Below are 24995 nucleotides of genomic sequence, written 5' to 3'. Positions count from 1 at the left end.
CCACATGCTGGGCCAACACTCTGCCACTGAGCCAACCTGCAGGGCCTACGCTGATGATCCTTGATTTAAACTCAGTGTTATTTATGATATTTGTGGCCTTTGCAGTGCATATGCCTTTATCTTTTTTTAAAAAATTTTTTTAATGTTCATTCTATTGATTTTAGAGAGAGAGAAAAGGAGAGAGAGAGACAGATAGAGATGATGGGAACATTGATCTGTTCCTGTATGTGCCCTGACTGGGGATAGAACTGACAACCCAGCATGAGCTATCCAGTCAGGGCTATGCCTTTATCTTATCTCTGACATTGATATAAAGCCTTTATATATTTTGTGTGAGAATAAAACACGACAGATTTCCTATTTTAATATTCTGGTCATTGCCCTCACGTGAAGTCATTCATAACAACCTAAAAATTAAAAACAAGGAGGCAATTATCAGATATCTGATGTTTCAGGGACAATGGCATACCACTTAGGGCTGGCTTGAGCTGAGTGCTAAATATTGAACCTATTTGGGTGCAAGTTAGAAGCATGTAAAGTGATCCTAGCATGGGAGAAAACATACGTGCATTGTGCCTCTCAAGTAAATTCTCATCCCGAGTCCAACTCTTGCTTGTTTTTCACTCAAAAGCCACCAACAGTCACACATTCCCATTTCTTAGTTTACTTTAACCTTTCATCTTCCATTTTGTCTCATTTATTCTCACTCTTTTCAAACATACCCATGGTTTTGAAAGCAGATTCCTTCACCTTGACTGATATTGAAAAATACTTGAATGGTAAATGTGTATCCCTCATAAATAATGTCTGTGATAGCCTTTGTAGCACAACATGTAATGATTAATGTCTTGAATATAATAAATTCAAGTTAAATTTGGATTTCTTTGCAGTTTAGTAACATTTGGAAAATGCACAAATTCTTTATTTAAACTGTTGAACTAGATATTATAATCCAAAAATATTTATTTTACCAATTTTTGAAATATTTAAAACAGGTAGAAGATAATAAACTATACTTCTTAGTAACATGAACTTTGGAATCATATGGACCTGGGTTGAAATAAATGAGGTAAGAATGGTGATGACCAATCATATAGAATACATACAGATATAGTTTTGTGTCAGGGAAAGCCTGTCCCCAGTATGTGCAGGGCTTGGGCCTGAGCAGAGAAAGAGACACACATCTTTTTGGTCTAAATGTGTAAAAGTTATAAATGACTATAAATACTTGAATAAAAATGTTTTCTACCCTTCTGCTTTAGAAAATATAATATTAAAAAAATACATGTGAATATATACTTGTACAAGACTGATAATTGGCAAAATATCAGAAAAATAAGTTTGTTTATTATTACATATTGGGAAGTCTGTTGGTGGACCAATGAAGTGTAGATGGATAATAAAATAACAGCATATAGTTTATAATTATCATTTATTTTACAAAATTTATTTTTTGATGCTATTTTCATAAAATCACTAATTATCTTGTAATCAAGATATTCAAGTAAATTGAGTTCTACTGTCAGTGATGATCTAAGGAGTAAAAAAAAAACTAAATGTCTTTTGAGCCAAAGGGAGATATATATATATATATAATATATATATATTTATATATATGTGTGTGTGTGTATGTGTGTGCATGTGTGTGTATATATATATATGTATATTTTATTTAACTTTTCAGATAAATTTTTTCCTTTAAAAGAGCCAAACTTTACTTTTAAAATTTTAATTTAAAATATAAATTATAATGAATTAGCATCAAGTGTTTAAATCAAATATAACTAAAATTTAAAAATTTATTCTTTTGAAATCCAAAGCACTAATTTTAAAAGATATATGTACCACTATGTTCATTGCAGCATTTTTTTTCTTTTAGCAAGAGAAAGAGAGAGAGACATAGAGACAGATAGGAAAGGGGAGAGCTGAGAAGCATCGACTCATAGTTGTGTCACCTTAGTTGTACACTGATTGCTTCTCACTCTCAAGCCTGGTGAGCCTGCACTGAAGCCAGCGACCTTGGGGTTTCAAACCTGGGACCTCAGTGTCCCAGGCTGATGCTCTATGTACTGTGCTACCACCAGTCAGGCTTTTGAAGCATTTTTTACAAAACCCAAGATATGAAAGCGACCCAAGTGCCCATCAATAGATGATAGGATAAAGAAGATGTAGTACATAGATACAATGAAATTTTACTAAGCCATAAAAAGAAATGAAATATATGATATCTTACCATTTGCATCAACATGAATGGACACAGGGGGCATTTGCTAAGTAAAATCAGTTGGACAGAAAGACAAATACCATATGATTTTACTTATATGAAATTTAAAGAACAGAAATACAATATAGAAACAGACTCACAAATACAGAGAACAAACTTAGGGTTGCAAGATAAGAAGGGGGTTAGAGGGCTGGGTGAAAAAGTGTAGAAATTAAGAAGTACAAATTGGCAGTTATAAAATAATCATGGGGATGTGAAAATTACATTATAAAGAATATGTTAGTAATATTGTAGTAACTTTGTATAGTGCCTGGTGGGTACTAGAATCATCAGGAGACCACTTCATAACTTATATAACTGTCTGACCACTATGTTGTATACCTGGCACTGATATAAAGTAATATTGAATATCAAATGTAATTTTTTAAAAAAGCAGTGACAGAGGTAGAAAAAACCCACAAATTTATTATTTTGAATATATGATTATACCTTATTGAAATTTTATAAAAATAAAATTATTTTCAAGTTGAGTATTCAGTGCCATCCAGAGCCAATTCATGACCCAAGGGATGTGCTGGAGCATAGGTGGACGTCCCTTCTCTGTTTCACAATGTTCTGTTAGCAGCCTGGAATAATTTATGATAGAAGTATTTAAACTGAAAAAATCAGTCAGCACTACAAGTTGGGCTCTTTTCCCCCAGAAAGCCAGCTGAGTATTACATTTCACCCAAGAGAAGCATTAAATGTGATCAGAACTTTTTAGAGATAAGAAGTGAATTAAATGCTGCTGAAAGGTTGAATATGATGAGGGAAGAACAGCATCTTTAATGTGTTAACAGAAGAATTCTTAGTTTTTTTTTGCAAGGGGGTCTTAGTGGAGAGGTGAGGAGGAAAAGCAGCCTGGTCTGTCCGGAGAGTAATAGAAAGTGAAAAATTATAGACCTGAGGTATGAATAAACCTTTAAAAAAGTGTGACTATAGCCTGACCTGTGGTGGCGCAGTGGATAAAACGTCAACCTGGAAATGCTGAGGTCACCGGTTCGAAACCCTGGGCTTGCCTGGTCAAGGCACATATGGGAGTTGATGCTTCCAGCTCCTCCCCCCCTTCTCTCTCTCTGTCTCTCCCTCTCCTCTCTAAGAAAAAATGAATAAATAAAAATTAAAAAAAAAAGTGTGACTATAAAGGAAACAGAAAATTAGGGTGGTTGATGGAAGGTCAGTAGCTCCCTTATGGTGATCTATCACTGAAAATATACAGGGGTGAGCAAAAGTAGGTTAATAATAATAATAAACAATACAATAAATAATAGTACAAGAATAAACTCTGTGTTTTGCATACTTACAGATGCATACTAACTTTTTGTCATCACTGTAGTATAGTATTTTACATGAATAAGAAATAGTACTTGGGATATTTTAAAAATCAGTATCATATTTATTTTTATAGGAGAGGAGACAAATATAGACAGGAATGGAGAGAGAGGGAGAGAGAGATAAGAAGCATCAACTCATAGTTGCCTCACTTTAATTGTTCATTGATTGCTTCTCATATGTGTCTTAACCTGGGGGCTCCAATCAAGTCAGTGACCCTCAAGCCAGCAACCTTGGGCTCAGCCAGCGACCTTTCAGGTTAAACTAGTGACCACAGAAATCTTGTCAATGATCTCATGCTCTATCTGGTGACCCTGTGCTCAAGCTGGTGAGCCCACGCTCAAGCCAGCTGAGACTGCGCTCAAGTTGCCGACCTTGGGTTTTCGAACCTGGGTCCTCAACATCCTAGGCTGACACTCTATCCACTGTATCACTGCCTGGTTAAGCCCTACGTATTTTTCTTAATGCTATTGTGAATGATATCAGATTCTTAGTTTCTCTTTCTCATAGTTAATTATTGGTGTATAAAAATGCAAAAAATTTCTGGATATTTATTTTTTTATCCTGCTACCTTACTGAATTCATTTATCAGTTTATTTATTAGTTTTTGGTGGAATCTTCAGGGTTCCCAATATTTGGTATCATGACATCTGAAAATAATGACAGTATTACTTCTTCCTTTCCAATATTGATACCTTTTATTTCCTCTTCTTGTACAATTGCTATGGCTAGGATTTCTAATGCTATGTTAAACTAAAGTGGTGAAAGTGGACGTCCCTGTCTTGTTTTTGATCTTAAAGAAATTGTTTTTACTTTTTTTCTCATTGAGTGCGATGTGTGAGCTATGGGTTTGTCATATATGGCCTTTATTATATTGACATATGTTCCTCTATTCCCACTGTGCTGTTTTATTTTAATCATAAATGGAGGTTGGATTTTGTCAAATGATTTTTCTACATTTATTGATATACTCAAATTATTTTAATCCTTCATTTTGTGTATGTAGTGGATCATGTTAATTGACTCATGGATATCAAACTAACCTTGCATCTAAGGAATAAATCCCAGTTGATCATGGTGCATTATCTTCTTAATGTATTGCTGAATTTGGTTTGTCTATATTTTGTTGAAGATTTTTGCATCTATGTTCATCAGGGATATTGGTCTATCACTTTCTTTCTTTGTAGTGTCTTTGTCAGTGTTTGAAATCAGGATGATGCTGGCTTCATAACATCAGCGTGAAGCCTTCTCTTTTCTTAAATTTTTTGTAATAGTGTGAGAAGTATAGTTGTTAATTTTTCTTTGAATATTTGGTAAAATTTACCTTTGTACTCTCTTGGTCTAGAAATTTTGACTATTTGGGCAAATAGTCATGGGCATAAAAAGTACAGCATAAGGAATATAGTCAATAATGCTGTAATAACTATGTGTGGTGCCAGGTGGGTACTAGACTCACCAGGAAGATCACTTTGTAAATTATATGACTAACCACTATGCTGTACATCTGAAACTAATATAAAATAATATTGAATATGAACCATAATTTAAAAAATAAAATTAAGAAAGAATAAAAAAAGAAAAAAGTAATTTTTTGAAAATATTTTTTCATTAAAATTAGTCTCACAATTTTGGAGAATTTGGAAAAGGAACTATTATACAAGAAAAGAGAAATTTGTTTGAGTTTCATATTATGTTACTATCTTTGGGGCTGACTTCATCTTTATCCCTTCAGAGATGCTGGTATTGCCAGATTCTGTTAAAAAAAAGTGGCTTTGATAAAGGCCATAACTCCTTTTAAACCCTAAAAATTGCCCTGGAAAAATAAATCATCCAGAAATATGATGACAAAATATTAACTCTCTAATGGACCCCATTTTTTTTTGGTAAAGTAGGAGTCAAGGCCATTTACTGAAGTTAGGGTCTGACAAATAGTAGGTGTTCAATAAAGATATTATAGATAATTGAATAATGGAAAAATTAATATGGGAGACAGGAATGTGGTTGCAGTAGTAAATTCTAGTGAAGTTTAAAAAGTTTGAGATAACAGCTCTTGAGAAAAAGGGAAATTCCTGTATAGGAGAGGGTGATGACTAAAAGCTCAGTAAAGCAAGGTCTCCCATGAATCAGCAGATACACTTCTAAAAAGTAGTATAATTTTTAAAGCTGTTCCCAGCAGCCTTGGGATTGGTAGTGGGGTTTCACAAGCATCTATGAATGAGAGTAGGGCAAGATCGATAAAGGAAGTGGCAGTCCAGTGAAAAAACTAATTCCTCTCTGGAATCCAAGCTTAATGGTAGGAAGAGAAAAACAGATACAGAATGTTAGTGAAATCACAGGTGTTACTAAGGTAGAAGAATCAGTATGTTGTGACTAATAGAGTGAGATAGTCATAGTCACATTAGGTTCTAATTAGTCTGAATTTGAGAATTATGAAGAAGGAGCCATTCTGGGAGATGATATTAGCTAGTTTGGAACTAAGGTCAGGGAAACCTGTAGTGGAATGGAGGTTGGAACAGAAGATCCTTGGAGATTTAGGAGCAGCTTTTCTGAAGGGTCAGTTGTCAGTGATGATGTTGTTGTATGGGATGATGACAGGACTTGTATAGACAGACAGCAATACAGAAGGTACAGAATGCTTTTTTTTTGACAGACAGAGAGAGAGTCAAAGAGAGGGACAGACAGACAGGAAGGGAGAGAGATGAGAAGCATCTATTCTTTGTTGCAGCACCTTAGTTATTCATTGATTGCCCTCTTATATGTGCCTTGAGCAGGAGCTTCAGAAGAGCTAGCGACCCCTTGCTCAAGCCAGCGACCTTGGGCTTCAAGCCAGCAACCTTTGGGCTCAAGCCAGTGACCATGGGGTCATGAATATGATCCCATGCTCAATCCAGCCACTCTGCACTCAAACTGGTGAGCCTGTGCTCAAGTCAGCAACCTTGAGGTTTCGAACCTGGGTCCTCCACATCCCAGTATGATGCCCCATCCACTGTGCCACTGCCTGGTCAGGCGATACTGAAGTCTTTGATGAAAGGCTATGTATGGAGGGGTGTAAGGTAGTAAGACTAATCAGCTCATAGAAATCTTTAGGCAAATTATAAATATTTGTAGCTTATCTTAAGTATAAAATCCAAAATTTTCAAAATTTAGATCTTGGTTCATATCTGAAAATAAATAATCTTATTAACTGGCATAACAATTCAAAAACATTTTCAGAAATTTTAAGACTTTGTCACAAATTTGTTTTCTAGTTGCTATTGCTCATTGATCTAAAAAATTAGAATAAGAAAAAAAACACACCTCTGAAAGTCAAGTGAAAAATTTGTTTTCTGCAAAAATCTAGAGCAAACTACTGTTGTCTGGGGACAAAGTGAAGTTTTAGTGCATTATATATGAATGTAAGCAGTATAACAAGGGCACATTTGCACCCATTGCTAATGGTGAGAGCTTCTTCTCCATAAAGCACCACTGCTCAGAGCCCAATACTTTCTCTTTTACCTGTTTCTCAGCCCACCCTGAAACAGGGTCAATTTCCTTATTGCTTGGAAACAAATTCCTAGCATAAGAAATTGTACACTTATCAGACAATAAGAATCCAGAATTCACCTACACTAGGTTGAATTTTTTGAAGGCTATGGACAAAGTCTGGGGAAGCAGGCAGTGAGGTTGGTTCTTTTTCTTAAGGTTTAGGAAGTGTAAGAAAAAATGAGATGAAAAGAAAAATAGAGGTTATGTTAGGGCAGGAAAAGGTTATTTATAAGATTTAAAAGTGTTAAGGCTACAAGTAAAATAGAGATTTGTGTGCTATGGTGGAAAGGAAGTTAGATTCCTGAGTTCAAATCTTAACTGTGATACTTCCCAACCATGAGATCTTGAAAAAGTTGTATAACCTCTCTGTGCTAACATTTCCCCAATCTGTGAAGTAGCCATAAATTATAAAAAATAATAGAGTTATCAAAGATGAAAACAAATACCCTTGGGTAAAAGACCCAGTATAGAGCCCCTAACACACTAGATGTGCCTAGGTGTGGTTTCTTTTCCTCCTGTGGTGTTTCAAGGTCATTGAAAGGCTGCTGAGGAGACCTGAAAATGGCAGCAGAGTAGGCAGATGCACAGGCTCCCAGCTCACACCACCAAACTGGATTACAAAATAATTTAGAAACAATCAGCATGAAAAACCAACTCTGGACTACAAGACCAGCTCTCAAAAACCAACAAGCAAAGGAGAAGCCACACTGAGCCTGGTAGGGAGTTCCGAGGAGCGGTGAGTCTCACTTGCTTACAGGAACAAAGAGGGTGTGAAGCTGAGAGGACAGAAGGGCTCTCATTCCAAGGAAAAGAGTAGTAAATATCGCTCACAGTCACTTGCCTGGGGACCTGGGACCAATAAGTGTTGAAAGTCTGGCTTATCTTCCAAAAGAAAAGGGGGGGAAGAGAGAGACAGATGGTGACTGGCAGAGGAATACATGGGAGGACCTGAGAAGTTGACTCATCCAGTGCTGGAGGTGGCCATAGCTGGGGGAGGGGTTGATTCTTCCACATAACACAAGGATAAAGTGCTTCTGGTTCATACATCTCCAGACATCTCTCCAGCTCCAATCAGCACAACAAGACACAGCTGAAAACAAGAAGTGGGGAGGAGGGGCAGTAACTCAACTCTCCATGGACATCTGAGATACACCTCCCCTACTGAAGCTGAGAAAGCATCTCACCCCCTGAAAGAGTAACTGGCAGATAAGGCCATCAGAGATTCAGGTTACACCCACAGCATTCCTGGATACAGTTTCAAATAAGCCCCCCACTGAGATCAGTAAACAAGACTATCACCTGTTAAGAAAACAAACAAATCAAGACTTCAAAGCAGCATAAATCTGAAAGTGGATTACAAATAACAGCTGAAGTTAACCCAAGAAGACCTAGAAATAACACAACTGAAAACTTGAGGCAGACAACACCAAACTTAGACTCAATCAGCCCTACAAACAACACACCCAAACACACAGACATAATGAGATGACAGTGAGGTGCAATCTAAATGAAACCAGCAGAGAAATCTCCAGAAAAGGAACTGAGTGATATGGAAATAACCAAACTGCTGGATGCAGAATTTAGAATAATGATTGTTAGGATGCTTAGGAATCTTAGAACAACAATGGATGGTCATTACAAGCATCTAAATAAAGAGATAGCAAGTATAAAAAAGGACATTGAAATATTAAAAAAGAATCAGTTGGAGGTGACAAATACAATATCAGAAATGAAGACCACAATGGAAGGAATTAAAAGTAGGATGGATGAAGCTGAGAATCGAATCAGCAAGTTGGAGAACAAGATGAACAAAGGCACAAAAGTAGAGGAGAAAAGAGACTCAAAAAGTCTGAGGAAACTCTGAGAGAGCTCTGTGACAACATGAAGAGAAATATCATCTGCATTATAGGGGTTCCTGAAGAAGAAGAGAAAGAACAAGGGATAGAGACTTTGTTCAATCATATCATAGCTGAAAACTTCCCTAAATTAATGCAACAGAAACTCTCACAAGTCCAAGAAGCACAGAGAACTCCATTAAAGAGAAACCCAAAAAGACCTATACCAAGACACATCATAATTAAAATACCAAAGCTAAGCGATAAAGAGAAAATATTAAAAGCTGCTAGAGAAAAGAAGGCTATCACCTACAAAGGAGCCCCCATAAGGATGACATCCGACTTCTCAACAGAAACACTTGAGGCCAGAAGGGAAGGCAAGAAATATTCAAAGCAATGCAGAACAAGAACCTACAACCAAGACTACTTTATCCAGCAAGGCTATCATTTAAAATTGAAGGAGAAATAAAAAGCTTCCCAGACAAAAAAAAACTCAAGGAATTCATTACAACTAAATCAATGCTGCAGGAAATGTTAAGGGGCCTGTTGTAAACAGATCAAAGTGAGAAAAGAATATACCAAAAGAGGAAAGAGCTTCAAAGAATAAAATGGCAATAAACAACTACATATCAATAATAACCTTAAATGTAAATGGATTAAATGACCTAATCAAAAGACATAGAGCAGCTACTTGGATAAAAAAACAGGACCCGTAGATATGCTGTCTACAAAAGACACACCTTAAAACAAAAGATGCACATAGACGGAAGGTAAAAGGATAGAAAAAAATATTTCATGCAAATGGAAATGAAAAAGAAAGCTGGGGTAGCAATACTTATATCTAAAAAAATGGACTTTAAAACAAAGACTATAGTAAGAGATGAAGAAGGCCACTACATAATGATAAAGGGAGCAATCCAACAGGAAGATATAACCATCATAAATATCTACCTACCTAATATAGGAGCACCTAAATATATAAAGCAGACTTTGATGGATATACAGGGTGAGATCAACAGCAATACTCTAATAGTAGGAGATTTCAATACCCCACTAACATCACTAGATAGATCCTCAAGAAAGAAAATTAACAAAGAAACAGCAGACTTAAAGGACACACTAGATCAACTTGATTTAATAGATATCTTCAGAACCTTTCACCCTAAGGCAGCAGAATATACATTCTTTTCAAGCGCTCATGGGGCCTGACCTGTGGTGGCGCAGTGGATAAAGCGTCAACCTGGAAATGCTGAGGTTGCTGGTTCAAAACCCTGGGCTTGCCTGGTCAAGGCACATATGGGAGTTGATGCTTCCTGCTCCTCCCCCTTCTCTCTCTCTGTCTCTCTCTTCTTTCCCTCTCTCTCTCCTTTCTAAAATGAATAAATAAAAAAATTAAAAAAAAAGAATTAATACATATCAAGTGCTCATGGTACATTCTCTACGATAGACCACATGTTAGGACACAATAGCAGCCTCAACAAATTTAAGAAGATTGAAATCATATCAAGCATTCTCTCTGATCACAATGGCATGAAACTAGAAATCAATCACAATAGAAAAACTGAAAAATACTCAAACACATGGAAACTAAATAGCATGTTATTAAATAATGAATGGGTTAACAATGAAATCAAAAAAGAAATAAACAAATTCCTAGAAACAAATGATAATGAGCAAACAACAACTTAAAATTTATGGGACACAGCAAAAGCAGTCCTGAGAGGGAAGTTCATAGCACTACAGGCATTCCTTAAGAAGCTTGAAAAAGCTCAAATAAACAACCTAACCCTTCATCTAAAAGAAATAGAAATAGAACAGCTAGTAAGGCCCAGAGGTAGTAGAAGGAAGGAAATAATAAAGATCAGAGTGGAAATAAATAACATAGAAGCTAAAGAAACAATACAGAGGATCAATGAAACCAAGACTGGTTCTTTAAAAGGGTAAACAAGATCGATGAACTTTTAACAAGACTCACCAGAAAAGAAAAGTGAAGACTCAAATATATAAAATTAGAAACAAGAGTGGAGAAATGACAACTGACACAACAGAAATACAAACTATTGTAAGAAAATACTATGAAGAATTGTATGCCAAAAAATTAAATAATCTAGGATATAAGGACAAATTCCTTGAAACATACAATCTTCCAAAAATCAATCTGGAAGAATCAGAAAATCTAAACAGACTGATTACAACAAAAGAGATCAAAACAGTTATCAAAAAGCTCCCCCAAAACAAAACTCCTGGGCCCGATGGCTTCACTGGTGAATTCTACCAAACATTCAAAGAAGAACTAACTCCTATCTTTCTCAAGCTATTTCAAAATATTCAGGAGGAAGGAACACTTCCAAGTTCCTTTTATGAGGCGAGCATAATTCTGATTCCAAAATCAGGCAAAGACAACACAAAGAAAAAAAATTATAGGCCAATATCCCTGATGAATTTAGGTGCTAAAATCCTCAACAAAATATTAGCAAACCAGATCCAGCAATACATAAATAAAATCATACATCACGATCAAGTGGGATTTATTCTGGGAAGGCAAGGATGGTACAACATTCATAAATCAATTAATGTGATTCACTACATAAACAAAAGGAAGGAGAAAAACAACATGATAATTTCAATAGATGCAGAAAAATCATTTGATAAAATCCAGCACCCATTTATGATCAAAACTCTTAGCAAAGCTGGAATATAGGGAACATACCTCAACATGATAAAGGCCATTTATGACAAACCCACAGCCAACATTGTAATTAATGGACAAAAATTAAAAGCAATTCCCCTAAAATCAGGAACAAGGCAGGGGTGCCCCCTTTTACCACTCTTATTTAACATAGTACTGGAAGTCCTAGCTACAGCAATCAGACAAGAAGAAGGAATAGAAGGCATCCAAATTGGAAAAGAAGAAGTAATCATATCATTATTTGCAGATGATATGATACTGTATATAGAAAAACCCTAAAGTCTCAGTCAAAAAACTACTGGACCTAATAAACAAATTCATCAAGGTGACAGGATATAAAATTAATACATAGAAATCAGAGGCATTTTTATTTTTATTTTTTATACATAAATTTTTATTAATTTTAATGGGGTGACATCAATAAATCAGGGTACATATTGTATATTCAAAGAAAACATGTCCAGGTTATCTTGTCCTTCAATTATGTTGCATACCCATCACCCAAAGTCAGATTGTCCTCCGTCACCTTCTATCTAGTTTTCTTTGTGCCCCTCCTCCTCCACCTTCCCCTCTCCCTCCTCTGTTCCCCCCCCATAACCACCACACTCTTGTCCATGTCTCTTAGTCTTGTTTTTATGTCCCACCAATGTATGGAATCATGCAGTTCTTGTTTTTTTCTGATTTACTTATTTTACTTCATATAATGTTATCAAGATCCCACCATTTTGTTGTAAATGATCCGATGTCATCATTTCTTATGGCTGAGTAGTATACCATAGTGTATAGGTGCCACATCTTCTTCTTTATCTGGTCATATATATGTGTGTGTGTGTGTGTGTGTGTGTGTGTGTGTGTGTGTATATATATATATATATAAATTTTTATTATTTATTTATTTATTTATTTACTGTGATTAAAGCCTTTAAGCAAACTCTTGGCCAATACAACAAGAATCCATAAAAGAGTAGTGTCCTTAACATGTTCACCAAGTCCAAGTTGGCAACAACACCATTCCAAATCCCTGCGAATGCAACCCAACCCCAGTTCAGTCCGTTAGGAGCTGTCACAAGGAGCAGGAGTCCAGAAAAAGTCTACGTCCTGGAAAAGTCCGCATGGCACTGGAATTGTTGTCACATTTCTATACTTTGCAGCTCATGTCCAAGTCCCAATGACTGCTGCTTCTAGCTGGTAATGATTCAGGTAGACTGGAAAAGCCATCTGCAGCATGTGTGGAGATGGAGCCTCTGTTCTCCTCTGCCTGGTGCTTTTCCCTGGAGCTCTGCAACTGTGGCTTGGTAAAGAGAACCTTGGGATATACTAAGCTGGGTGGCAAAGGTAAATTCAAAATAGAAGTTGGCAAAAGGGGGAGAGAGAGCTCTAAATTAGGAGTAGGTTTCAGCCTGAAATATGAGTGGGGCATTGAGGTAGGAGGAATAAAGGAAACACTATATATTAAACAAAGCAGCAAATAGGACTATCAACACCCACAACAGAGATCTTCAAGGGAAGAATAGAAAACCTGACTATTCAGGCAAGACATAGTTAAGTGGCCCTTGTGCAAATGAGATCAGTTTATCTGCTTCTTGGAAGAAATACCCTAGGCTTGTCCACAGTGTTGTAGATGGGGCTGACGGCCCTGGGCACCTTCAGCCTTCAGTGGCAAACCCCAGCATTCTGGGAAGGGTTAGGTCATAGGTGGCTGGAGCAGAGCTGGAAGAGACTGAACCCTCCCTTAGAGGAGCAAGGGGGAAGTCTACCTTCCAGTGTCCTTTTTCCTCACAGCAAAGGCATGTAAGCCTGCCAGGCTTTAGCTCAATGACCTTCCTTTTCACTATTGAAGCAGGACCCAGATGGATTCCTATGAGACTTCTTTGGGGCGTTGGAGCCTTTAAGGGCATATCCTAAAAGCTGGTAATTTACCTGATCTCTACTGGGCTTTTTCTGCCTCTTGGTACCTTAAAGGCCATGCTCAGAAGATCTCGCTGAGGGGTTTGAGGATCCTCATTCGCCTACATAAACCTTTTCCGTATATCTGGAGCTATTTGGAAAAAGACAAAACAATGTTATTAACTGGATCAAATAAATGAAGGTAGAAGTTTGCAGGAGAAGAAGATTTGGCGTCTCCTGTTCATCAGCATTCAAAAGAAATTTAAAAATTGTTAAGTAAAAAGCATGATATTGTAGACCCATAGGAGTTCCAGGATATGACTCCCCCCTTTAAAATTTTTTTTAAATTGACCTTAAAATATTTTCTGGGTACACTTTAATAATACCTTGACTTTAACGATTGTAAGAGATACCCATAATTCAAAAGGTTTGACAAAATACAGTAAATGCTTTTGCTACATATACAGGAGCATTGTCAGTTTAACTAGTATAGGAAATCCAATAATAGAAAAATGCATACAGACAATGAGTTATAACATGCTTAGCAGCCTCTCCTGTCTGACAGAGGTTACTATAAATCCAGAATAGGTATCCACTGTAACATGGACTTAGGACTGTTTGCCAAATGAAGGTATACGAGTAACATCCATTTGCCAAAGTTGTCCTCGTAGGAGTTCTTGAGGGTTAACTCCAAATGAAGGGACAGACTATAGTATAGGACCCCTTGGGCAGGATTTACCAATCTGCTGTGCTGCTTCCCGAGAAAGTTGAAACTGTTTACACAAGGCTGCAGCATTCTGGTGATGAATAGTATGAAACTGAATTGCTTGATCTGTCATAGTTGCTCCAAATAGTTTTTTTTTGGGTAGCTTGATTAACAAGGGCATTCCCTTGTCTAAAGCTCCAGGGAGCATGGAGTGAGCTCGAGTATGTCCTATAAAACATGGAGCTCTATGTTGACATACAAGTCTTCGAAGAAGGAGGAACTGCTGAAATAGTTCATCAGCAGTTGTCCCTAAGACAGCAGTCTTTATAGTGAAAACAACCATAAGTAAATATTTGCTGTCTGTATATAGATTAAAGGAGGAATATGGCAAATGCTGAAAAGCCATGATAATGGCATATAATTCTAGTCTTTGTGCTGATTTTAAGTTGGCTGTTTCAGTATAAAGTTGACAATTTATTTGCAAAAGCGATTTGCCATTTAGTGGAAGTTTCCCAGAGCCATTGTTGTTGATCCTTTGAAAAAAGGAACAACCATAATTTTGAGGCTCAAAACCTATAAGCTGTAAGGGTCGCCTATGCCCCTTGACAATCAAGGAGGTGACAAGATCAAAATATGGAAGTGCATTCCATGGGCTATTAGATGGTTCAATGTGCCCAAGCTGTAGCTGCTCTTGAACCAATCGAGCAGCTGCCCTAAGTTTCTCCTGAGAAAGGGGCCATTGGTCTATCCATACAGGATTATCTGATTTCCAAGTAATTGGGTCTGCACAATGCATTATTGGGGTAGCAGGAGCTACCAAGGCCCCTATGCTAAATTTTGATATCCTAATTCACACCTTCTGGTATTGGGTGCCATTTCTATGGGGGTGAGAATTCCTCACTGTTCTTTCCCTAGTCCCTTGGTGGGCAAAAATCCCCGACAAGCATCTGAGTACTGACTAAACCATTAGGACTGACAAGCAACACTCCCATATTTTTCAAAACATCTCTACCTCACAAATTAACTGGCCATCCAGGGAGCGCATAAGGCTTAAAAAATCCAGAATGACCTTCTTAATCTTCTCAATGTAAAAAACTAGAACTTTGTTGAGGGGATTTAATCTGCCCTATACCTTGTAATTCTGTGGCTGCTGCATGAGTGGGCCAGGAAGGAGGCCAATGTAGCTTAGCAACAACAGATACATCAGTTCCAGAATCTAAAAGTCCTTTAAATTTATGCCCTTGTATTTTTAGTTCCATTTCAGGGTGTTTCTGACCTATTTTTTTAAATCCAATTGGCAAAATCAAAAGAACCAAATTGCCAAATTTCTTGGGGCCCCTTTTGCAGGATGTGGCCTGAGATGCAGAATTAGCATACTTATACTATTCTTCTAACTGCCTGAATTAGCCCTGAGACAAATTCTTTTTTTTAAATTAATTTTAATGGGGTGACATTGATAAATCAGGGTACACATGTTCAGAGAAAACAGCTCTAGGTTATTTTGCCATTTGCTTATGCTGCATTTCCATCACCCAAAGTCCAATTGTCTTTCATCACCTTCTAACTGGTTTTCTTTGTGCCCCTCTCCTCCCCCACCCCCTCCCTCTTCCCCCCACCACCCCGTAACCCCCACACTCTTGTCCATGTCTCTGAGTCTCATTTTTATGTCCCACCTATGTATGGAATCATATAGTTCTTAGTTTTTTCTGATTTACTTATTTCGCTCAGTATAATGTTATCAAGGTTCATCCATGTTGTTGTGAAGGATCCGATGTCATCATTTCTTATGGCTGAGTAGTATTCCATAGTATATATGTACCAAAGCTTTTTAATTCACTCATCCTCTGGCAGACACTTGGGCTGTTTCCAGATCTTCACTATTTTGAACAATGCTGCCATAAACATGGGGGTGCATTTCTTTTTTTCATACAGTGCTATGGTATTCTTGGGGTATATTCCTAACAGTGGGATAGCTGGGTCAAAGGCAGTTCAATTTTTAAATATTTTGAGAAATCTTCATACTGTTTTCCACAGTGACTGCACCAGTCTGCATTCCCACCAGCAGTGCAAGAGGGTTCCCTTTTCTCCACATCCTCGCCAGCACTTATTCTGTGTTGTTTTGTTGATGAGCGCCATTCTGACTGGTGTGAGGTGATATCTCATTATGGTTTTAATTTGCATTTCTCTAATGATTAGTGATGTTGAGCATTTTTTCATCTGCCTATTGGCCATCTGTATGTCCTCTTTGGAGAAGTGTCTATTCATTTCTTTTGCCCATTTTTGAATTGGATTGTTTGTCTTCCTGGTATTAAGTTTTACAAGTTCTTTATAAATTTTGGTTATTAACCCCTTATCAGACACATTGTCAAATATATTCTCTCATTGTGTAGTTTGTCATTTTATTCTGTTCTTATTGTCTTTAGCTGTGCAGAAGCTTTTTAGTTTGATATAGTCCCAATTGTTTATCCTGTCTTTTATTTCACTTGCCTGTGGAGACAAATCAGCAAATATATTGCTGCGAGAAATATCAGAGAGCTTACTGCCTATGTTTTTTTCTAAGATGCTTATGGTTTCACGGCTTACATTTAAGTCTTTTATTCATTTTCAGTTGATTTTTGTGAATGGCGTAAGTTGGTGGTCTAGTTTCATTTTTTTGCAGGTAGCTTTCTAATTTTCCCAACACCATTAGTTGAAGAGGCTGTCTTTACTCCAATGTATGCTCTTACCTTCTTTGTCAAATATCAGTTGTCCATAAAGGTGTGGGTTTATTTCTGGGTTCTCAGTTCTGTTCCATTGATCTATATGCCTGTTCTTATGCCAGTACCAGGCTGTTTTGAGTACAATGGCCTTATAATATAACTTGATATCCAGAAGTGTGATACCTCCCACTTCATTCTTCTTTTTCAAGATTGCTGAGGCAGAGGCATTTTTATACATGAAACATTAACTGTCAGAAAGAGAAATTAAGGGAACAATTTTCTTCACTACTGCAACAAAAAAATAAAGTACCTAAGAGTAAATTTAACCAAGGAGGTTAAAGACTTGTACTCAGAAAATTATAAAACATTGATAAAAGAAATCAAGAAAGACACAAACAAGTGGAGGAATATACTGTGCTAATGGTTAGGAAGAATAAACATAATTTTAATGTCTATATTACCAAAACAATTTATAAATTCAATGAATACCAATTAAAATACCAATGACATACTTCAAAGATATAGAACACATATTCCAAAATTTTTTATGGAACCAAAAAAGAACACCAATAGCCTCAGCAATCTTGACAAAAAAGAATAAAGTGGGAGGTATTACACTTCCTGATATCAAGTTATACTACAAGGCCATTGTACTCGAAACAGTTTGTACTGGCATAAGAACAGGCATATAGATCAGTGAAACAGAACAGATAACCCAGAAATAAACCCACATCTTTATGGGCAACTGATATTTGACAAAGGAGCATAGAGTGGAGTAAATACAGTCTCTTTAACAAATGGTATTGAGAAAAATGGACAGCTACCTTCCAACATATGAAACTAGGCCCTGGCCAGTTGGCTCAGTGGTGCAGCGTCGGCCTGGCGTGCAGGGGACCTGGGTTCGATTCCCAGCCAGGGCACATAGGAGAAGCGCCCATTTGCTTCTCCACCTCCCCCTCCTTCCTCTCTGTCTCTCTCTTCCCCTCCCTCAGCCAAGGCTCCATTGGAGCAGGGATGGCCCGGGCACTGGGGATGGCTCCTTGGCCTCTGCCCCAGGCGCTAGAGTGGCTCTGGTCGCAGCAGAGCGATGCTCGAAGGGGCAGAGCATCGCCCCCTGGTGGGCAGAGCGTCGCCCCTGGTGGGCGTGCCGGGTGGATCCCGGTCGGGCGCATGTGGGAGTCTGTCTGATTGTCTCTCCCCGTTTCCAGCTTCAGAAAAATGCAGGAAAAAAAAAATGAAACTAGACCACCAACTTACGCCATTCACAAAAATCAACTGAAAATGAATAAAAGACTTAAATGTAAGCCGTGAAACCATAAGCATCTTAGAAAAAAACATAGGCAGTAAGCTCTCTGATATTTCTCGCAGCAATATATTTGCTGATTTGTCTCCACAGGCAAGTGAAATAAAAGACAGGATAAACAATTGGGACTATATCAAACTAAAAAGCTTCTGCACAGCTAAAGACAATAAGAACAGAATAAAATGACAAACTACACAATGAGAGAATATATTTGACAATGTGTCTGATAAGGGGTTAATAACCAAAATTTATAAAGAACTTGTAAAACTTAATACCAGGAAGACAAACAATCCAATTCAAAAATGGGCAAAAGAAATGAATAGACACTTCTCCAAAGAGGACATACAGATGGCCAATAGGCAGATGAAAAATGTTCAACATCACTAATCATTAGAGAAATGCAAATTAAAATCACAATGAGATACCACCTCACACCAGTCAGAATGGCGCTCATTGACAAAACAACACACGATAGGTGCTGGCGAGGATGTGGAGAACGGGGAACCCTCCTGCACTGCTGGTGTGAATGCAGACTGGTGCAGCCACTGTGGTAAACAGTATGGAGATTCCTCAAAAAATTAGAAATGGAACTGCTCTTTGACCCAGCCATCCCACTTATGGGAATATATCCCAAGGACGCCATATCACCGACTGAAAAAAAGAAATGCACCCCCATGTTTATGGCAGCATTGTTCACAATAGCGAAGATCTGGAAACAGACCAAGTGTTCATCAGTGGACGAGTGGATTAAAAAGCTTTGGTACATATATACAATGGAATACTATGGGGCCATGAAAAAGAAGGAAATATTACCTTTTGCAACAATATGGAGGGACCTGGAAACTATTATGTTGAGTGAAATAAGCCAGGCAGAGAGAGAAAGATATCATATGACCTCACTCATTTGAGGAATCCAAGGAATAATGTGAACTGGGGAATGGAATTGAGACAGAGGAGGGATCAAAGGGACTAGAGGAAAAGAGGACAGAGGGAAAGGGGATGAGAGGATGGGATAAACCTGAAGGGAAGTGGGGAGGACACTGTAGGGGAACAAGGGAGATGTTGAGGGGAATACGGGGAGGGGGAGGCATTCGGGGTGACCCTAGAATCTACGTAAACACAATTAATTAATTAAATAAATATATATATAAAAAGAAAGGCTGCTAATTGCTCACTAACAATTAAATAGCTGCTATACTTTTTAACTGTTCTGATTTTTGTTAAACTTGATCAATTTTCTGTTAAGAAAGACCATTGATAATTGTGGCATCAGGTATAACACCTAAGAGGGGTTACTTCCTTATTTTTAGATACTTTTTAAATTAAGTTTTTTAGGGTGACATTGGTTCACAGAACCATACAGGTTTCAAGTTTACAACTCAATAAAACATCATCAACACTCTGCCTTGTGTTCCCATTGCCCCAAGCGAAGTCTCTTTCCCTCTCCACTCCCCCCACTTTTGCCCATCTTCACCTGGCCCCCACCCCTCTTTCTCTCTGGCTGTCACCGCACTGTTGTCTGAGTTGATGTGTTATGTATATACGTTTTTGGTTAGTCCCTTACTTTCTGTCATCCAGTTCCCCAACTCCTCTCCCCTCTGACAGCTCTCAGTCTGTTCCCTGTGACTCTTCCTCTGTTTCTATTTTATCAGTTTATCTTGTTTGTTAGATCCCATCTATAAGTGAGATCATATGGTATTTGTCTTTCTCTGACTAGCTTATTTCACTTAGCATAATAATCTCCAGGTCCATCCACACTGTCACAAAAGGTAAATTTTTTTTTATTTTTATGGAAAAGTAGTATTCCACTGTGTAAATTGTACCATGGCTTTTTTATCCACTCATTTACCCATAAGCACTTGGGCTGTTTCCAGATCTTGTCTATTGTAAATAACTCTGCAAAGAACATAAGAGTGCATATATCCTTTCAAATCAGTGTTTTGTATTTCTTAAGATATATTCCCAGAAGTGGGATAGCTGGATCAAAAGGCAGTCATCTATATGGGCTGCAATGTTCCCTGGAATCAGCCCTGCCCCTGCGTGCTGTGCTACTGATAAGCAGGTAGAACCCAAGGCCAAGGCAAAGTACTTTGCTTTCTTATCCCGCTACCACCTTGATTAGTGAGTGCACATTCCTGCCCAAACTCCTTGGAGATATGAATTCCACATTGTTTGCTAAACCCCACACTTGGTCAGAGAGGTACTTAGTGGCACTTATGAAAGAAGTAACGATCAAATGACACAACCTTGCTAAAGCATCATTATCTTTCTGCTGAGTGATATTTTAAGCCTCTCTGGGCTTCTGGTTCCTTTGAAGAGAGGAGTCTCCAAGTAGGGCTCACCGAAGACAACTGTATTTGAAGACTATAAATAATGCTGGAAAGTGGGAGATTGCTGCACCTTTCCACGGTCCCACGGAAGGGGGAAGGGCTCGCTCTGAAGTTGGGAGTAAGTGCTGCTATTGCCAAGAAACCTCTGCGCAGCAAGCCTTCCAGGAAAACCCCACTTCAGATTCCAGTTTTTAAAGTGTCACTGAGTCACTTACTCTTTGTTGTATTTCTTTTATATACAGAAAACAATTGCACTTATATCTGTTAAAACCTCATAGAGAGGAAAAATAAGTATTTGATATCATTTGTATTTTTTTCAGTTAGGTTTTTATTGTATTAAAGTTCTATGGGAGAAAATTCAACTTGACTCATGTTGATGAAGTAACTAATTCACTGGCTTCAAAAGAAATAAAATATAAAACTATAGATCCAACAATTTTGCACTGAATTTTTAAAATTAAATTTATTCTGGTGACACTGGTTAATAAAATTATATGTTTCAAGTGCACAATTCTAGGATATATCATCTGTGTGTCCTAAATTTAAGACCACTTTTTTATTTTTAAATTTATTAATTGATTTTAGAGAGAGGGAGGGAGAGATAAAGAGAGAGACAGAAACATCAATCTGTTGTTGTAAGTACCCTGACCAAGGATTGAACCCACAACCTTCATGTTTTGAGAGGATACCCTAAACAACTGAGCTAACCATCTAGGGCAAAGACCACTTCTTTGGAGTATATATTTCCCTGTCAGAAATGGAAAAAGACACTTCCTAGCATCTTACAATCTTTAATTTGATATATACTTTGCAAATATTATGTCTACTACATTCCAAACCCCATGATAAATATACAGGATGGGGCGAAAGTAGGTTTACAGTTGTTCATATGGAAAATAATATAATAATTAATAAATAATATAGAAAAACTCTGTTTTGCATACCCAAGTTTATATTATCATGAGAGAATAAAAATATGCAGGAAAAATATCAAAATTCAAGAGGAAATATATTTAAGTCATATGCATAACATTATAGAAAGACAGAAAAGAAAATTCTTAATTTCACCTGAGGAAACCAAGGGAGGCATCCTGGAGGAGGTAGAAGTTGAAGTAAAATTGTAAGGATATGTAAGAGGTCATGAGTCAGATAGCATGTGGTTGTTGGCAGTGAAGAGAGGCCAACAATCTGGTTACAGAAGGCATAGTCAAAATATGTGATATTTGATGTTTAACCAAATAGTTGAACAAGGTTATAATAAAGGTGAATTGTGATTGAGAAATTGAAAATGAGTATGACTGTGAGAATAAGACTGATCAATCATTTTCTAAGTTCTTAATTCCTAAATAACTGGTCATCTATGCTGACCAACAGAGGGCTTTTCCAAATGGGAAGGTGCACATGGGAAGACCTCTTCTTGGTCAAGAGTCTCTCTCTACTGTAAATATGCGGGCAGCCTCCCAACTTATTTTTGTAGAAGTGATACAGAGGTTGTCCTATTTAAAATCATTATATACTCTTTTGTGTTTTTATTTTATTTTATTTTTTAGTAATGAATTATGACAGTGTCTAGGTGAAGAACTAATTCTCCACTGCATTTTCATAGAAATATGCTTTTTAACTTTATCTTGATGATAAAGGAATATAGAGGATATATTTTAGCTATATATGTGATATTGCTGGTGCACTATCATAGTTACATCAATGCTAAATTAACATTGTTTTGCATTATTCATAAGCAGTTATGCACAGTTGTCTCTTTCAACCACAAATTACACCAAAAAAATTAAAAAGAGACTTTATTTATTATAGTCCATCAAAAATTTTGCTAAGAATTTTACATGCAGTGTCTAATTCAATCCTGATTATCCTCTGTTTTAAAATTTTTTGTTATTATTATGCTACCATATATTGTATATTATTACTTTGAAAACGGAGAAATTACAGCATAGACAAATTGTGTACATGTTCAATGTCACACAGTTGGTATATGCCACAGCAGGGATTAGGATTCAAATTTTTCTAACTCCTGAACCCATGTCTTATCCATTAGGCCATGTGGAATTTTATTGTCACTTCTGGATGCAAAAATAGCTGCAAGACTTGAATTGTTTCCAATTACAATGTCATAGCTCATTGGCAAGGCTGGAATTCACTTCAGGATGTCTGCCTCCTAATGCTATGCTGTCTACATGGCATACTTTAAAATGCACCAACAACGCAAGGAACAAACAAATCCACAATTAATCTATACCCCCAAATATTCAATATTTATTTACAGTATTTTATTCTGAGTTCTATCAAGTAATGGACATAGTTACAAATAAATAGATTCTAATAAACACATTCTATAATAACTAAATTAGATAATGATACTCTATGAATGTAATAGCATGCTAAATTTATCCATAATATGTCTTTTTTGTGACAGAGACAGAGAGAGAGAGACAGAGAGACAGATAGGGACATACAGACAGAAAGGGAGAGAGATGAGAAGTATCATTCTTTGTTATGGCACCTTAGTTGTTCATTGATTGCTTTCTCAGATATGCCTTGACCCAGGGGCTACAGCAGAGCGAGTGACCCCTTGCTCAAGCCAGCAACCTTGGGCTTCAAGCCAGAGACCCTGGGGTCATGTCTATGATCCCACGCTCAAGCTGTGAGCCCATACTCAAGCTGGTGAAACCTCAGTGTTTCCTTGGGGTTTCGAGCCTGAGTTGTCTGCATCCCAGTCCAATGCTCTGCACCACTGCCTGGTCAGGCTCATAATATGTCTTTTGCTTTGCTGTTCAGTCTTTATTCTTAACAATTTAAACATTATTTAGTTATATTTTTATTTAGAAGATTTGTAAGGTGAAAACACAAAAGCAAATTTCTCTTAGAGATATCAGACATAAAATGATACATTGAAAGATCAAGCAGTTTACTAGTATATTTCTTTTTGGAGATTTGTCATTGTCAGAATAAGGCATTAAGCCTGACCAGGTGGTGGTGCAGTGGATAGAGGTTTCCGACTGGGACGTAGAGGACTCAGGTTCGAAGCTCCAAGGTTGCCAGCCTGAGTACGAGCTCATCCAGCTTGAGCGTGGGCTCACTAGCTTGAGTGCTGAGTAGCTGGTTTGAGTGTGGGATCATAGATATGACCCCATGATCTCTGATCTCTGGCTTGAGTAAGGGGTCACTTGCTCTGCTGTAGCCCCCTGGTCAAGGCACATATGACAAAACAATCAATGAACAACTAAGATGCCACAATGAGGAACTGATGCTTCTCATTTCTCTCCCTTCCTGCCTTTCCTTCTTGCCCGTCTGTCCCTCTTTGTTTCACTCTCTCGCTAAAAAAAAAAAATAAAAAAAAAAAAAAAAATTAATAATAATAATAAGGCATCAAGAAAGATATCTAAGCCTGACCTGTGGTAGTGCAGTGGATGGAGCGTGGACCTGGAACTTGAGGTTACTGTTTCAAAACCCCCAGCTTACTCGGTCAAGGCACATACGAGCAGCAAGAGCTATGAGTTGATGCCTCCTCTCCCCAACCTCTCTCTCTCTCTCTCTCTCTCTCTCTGCTCTCTCTAAAATCAACAAATAAAATCTTAAAAAAATAAATGTATCTAAACTATTTTAATACAGAAAAATCAACAAGGTAAAGAATGCAGGTATAGTAAATCATGTTCAGAGGTTTGTAAATTAGATATCATGATTGGCCTACTGTTGTTCTATATAGCTGATTTATGTACATTGGTGATTATACTTGTCATTCAGGATCCCAAGCTGTTTGTCTTAAAAAGATCTTCAGGAATAGGACATGATAAAAATAAATTAACTATCATGTAACTTCAAATTATTGGTTTGTACATTAGTAAATCTTAGGGATACTTAGATACTCTTCCAGATATTGGAGCACCTTCTCCCAACCCTTCTTCCATCTAACATTCCCAAAGGTCCTACCCTTTATACTGTTTTCTTTGAAGCATTTAAAGAAGGTTTTTTCTTTTTTTTTTTTTTTTAAAAATTTACTTTATTGAATATAGTGAGAGAGGAAGGGAGAGAGAGAGAGACAGGAACATCGATCTGTTCCTGTTTGTGCCCTGATCAGGGATCGAACCTGCAACCTCTGTGCTTCAGGAAGATGCTCTGACCAACTGAGCTATCTGGCCAGGGCATCTTTGAAACATTTAATAGACTACTTAACATATTTGTTTATAGTCCATGTCCTTCCACCAGAATGTAAGTTTCTGGATGTCAAGGTTGTCTTCTAGCTTAGAACAGTGCCTAGCAGGTAGTTAGATGAACAGATGATGGAATGAATGAAAGGCAAATAAATGAATGAAAAAAGGAATGGATATTAAGAGGATCAAATAATTCTGTTTGAGACACTTCATGACAGCATGGTGTGTGGTTTTCCTGTAGCAAATATTTTAGTTCTTTC

This window comes from Saccopteryx bilineata, chromosome 6 (assembly GCF_036850765.1).
Source record: "Saccopteryx bilineata isolate mSacBil1 chromosome 6, mSacBil1_pri_phased_curated, whole genome shotgun sequence".
Taxonomy (NCBI): Eukaryota; Metazoa; Chordata; class Mammalia; order Chiroptera; family Emballonuridae; genus Saccopteryx; species Saccopteryx bilineata.
Note: the sequence above shows the minus strand (reverse complement) of the source record.